Source organism: Electrona antarctica, assembly GCF_951216825.1.
Source record: "Electrona antarctica genome assembly, chromosome: 19".
Lineage (NCBI taxonomy): Eukaryota > Metazoa > Chordata > Actinopteri > Myctophiformes > Myctophidae > Electrona > Electrona antarctica.
In genome coordinates this window covers 34816215-34819288 of record NC_136800.1, presented here as the reverse complement: position 1 = coordinate 34819288, position 3074 = coordinate 34816215, and positions in this window count along the sequence as shown.

Sequence of the window (3074 nt, the reverse complement as noted above, 5' to 3'; positions counted from 1 at the left end):
CTTTACAGACAGGGCAGGAAAAGGCCATGAAAGCCATGCATGGCTGCCATTCCCCTTCAGGCTGGCCTTATTATGCCCCTCAAAAAGTACATGCACTGTGGCCACAGTTGCCTTGATGTCCTGCCTGTACTGCCCCATCTGATTGTCTCCACCAGGCCGAAGGCATGGGGAGAGAGTATGTTTTGCACTCCGTCCGCGTGTGTGTCCGTCCGTCCTTCCTTCCTTCTGTCCGTCTGTTACCAGCTAATCTCCGGCACCGTTAACCCGGTTGATGCCAAACTTTGCACACACACTCCCTGGATGCCAACGATGAACCTCTGCCCCACATTTTCCAGAACGGCCTGTTATAGCGCCACCATGAGGCAGCTTTTCACATGTTTTACCTAAAACTGCACCGATCTGCGTGAAACGTTGCATGCACACTCCCTAGAGGCCAAGGACAAACCTTTGACCTGCATTTTCCGCATCTGTCTTTTATAGCGCCACCAGGAGGCCGACTTTTGTAAAACACATTTTTTGATATTACTCCTCCAGATTCTGTCCAAAAATCTCACAAATCGTTACACAGTATCTCTATGGTCATGTGCGCAAGTCGGATCTGTCCGATATTTCATATTCTATCCTAATTGGCTATAATTGGCTTTCACAGTTTGCAAGATTGCCCCGTTTTGAACAAAAGCCTCAAATCATGAACGCAGCATGCAATTTACGTGAAATCTTATACACATTTTCTTACTAGGCTGAGGAATATATCCCAACCTTTTCACATTGGCCTGTTATAGCGCCACCAACAGGTTGATTTTTGCAAAACACATTTTTGGAACAAAATTCCTCAAATCATCCAATTGCCATCAAAGACGTATGAACAAATGCCACCCTTTTCACATTGGCCTATTATAGCGCCACCAGGAGGCCACAACCTGACCTGCCCTGGTGGAGACCTGTGCCCCGAGGGGCACTTTTTCTAGTTTAACATGTTTTTCCTCATGCTCCTTTAGTTTCTTATTTATATGGATTTGTATTAAGACAGCAGTATCTAAGATTTCGAGAATGATATGAATCACTGCAACTGGATATTTGTGATAAATCTTGATGTTATTCCGATACCGCAAAGCTGTGACCTTTGAGTGAACGTTGGAGAGAGAAATGTTGACTGAGAGAAGACAGTTTGATGATTAGCAAACAAATAAGACAAGAAACTCAGCATATCTCTGCTGTCGAGAAGAAACCACTCCAAAATGTAAATTTTTCAGGAAATGAAAAATGTAACATTTTCAGGAAATTAAGAAAACCGTATATTTTGAAAACAAAGCAATACTGCCTCATCAAAGTTGGTGTTGTGACTTTATATATTGTCAATTACTTGCATGAGAGGGGGAGGTAGAGTTAGTTGCTTTAGCAGACAGTTTGAGGGTCCAATGGAGTTAACAGGTTGAATGCCAACAATATATAGGTGTCTTTCAGGCTAGACTGCCTATGTTTAAAGTTACCTTTGAACAGTGCACCGATAGCTGAGTTGCTTGTCATGAAAATCCACTTTAAAACAGTGTAATCGCTTGTTGTAATGTAGAAAAGTATTCCATATCGGCGATCACAACAACAGCCCGGGCGGCGGGCTGTTGTTGACGTGAACGCGTGCAATGATAGTCAACGGCCAGCGCGTTCATGAGTTTGGGGCAAATCCATCCCAGAATGCACTCTGTTCCTGAGTGAAATCGCCTCATGCGCTTTTGAGCAACTTAATGCAAGTGGGTGGGAGGAGATATCCGGTGCCGTCTCTGGGATTGCCCCATTTGCCCGTATGACTTAAAACTGATTAAAAACGTGGATTAAACAATGAAAACATAACTCGGGAAAGTGTTCTACAATTAATTAACGCGGGCAACTCGTGAATAGAAGTCAAAGTGTTTTTGTTCAAAGCATTTTTTTACTCCTTTCCATTGGTTCAATATTTTGGAAACAACACAAAAAGGGTTGTTCAATAGCAGGGTTCAAAAACCTCAAAAATGGAGTTAGGAGGTTTACTCCCGACAATTATGTTACTCGTTGTTCCTACAACATAGACTGATCCAATGCCCTAAGAATTCTCATTGGGGCCATAACACACTAAAATGCTATGCCTAAAAGTAACATAGACCCAAATACCCAGTTTTGTAATGTTACACACATACTGTACCTACCAGCACATATTTTTAGATATGTCTCCAATATCCCCAAATAAAAATGAACTGAACTGAATATAAGCATAACATTAAGTAACACTAGCTAGCTATAGTTAGCTGGCTTTACAACAATAACCCACGGCCACGGTTGTCCAGAACCGCCCCAAAAAGGCCTCTGCTCGGGCTCTGGACCGGGCCCCTGCCCAGGGTCTATATATGGAGCTGGCCTGTTCTGACCTCACAACACTCCATATTTGGGCATGCCTGACACAGAACTCCATAAGCCGGCCTGCTCTGACATCCCAACACTCCATATTTGGGCATGGCTGACACAGAACTCCATAAGCCGGCCTGTTCTGACATCCCAACACTCCATATTTGGGCATGGCTGACACAGAGAGACACTGAGAAATCTGACATCATTCTGACGCCGGGCATAAAGGGACACAGACATAATGTCTGGGTGGGGCATACATTTCCAACTTGCATCATTCCAAGTAGGCCAGTGCCCAAAGGGCACTGCCGCAGAGGCCCCACGGGCACCTCTCTCTAGTAATAATAATTCTGCATGGAGAACCTCAGCACTGCTCGTTTTCTAGCTAATCTCTCCAATAATTATATACTCTCATTCTGGAGTGACGTGTTGACTGAGGTGGTTTAAATGGAAGCTAATTCTTAATCATAATATACTAGTTTTGTGGATGAAGGATATAACCTATTGGCCTCTATCTTTCAGACTGAATACTTTATTCGATGCCAAAATATTAGTCATGACTCCCAATGACTTGCCATGAAGTATCATCATTATCAATATTGTTCTTGGTGGTGGAAAAAAATTTAACATAGCATGTTGGAGAGAATTGGAACTTATAATGAGGGAGGAAAAAAATCATGTCTGGCTGCAAGGGCATC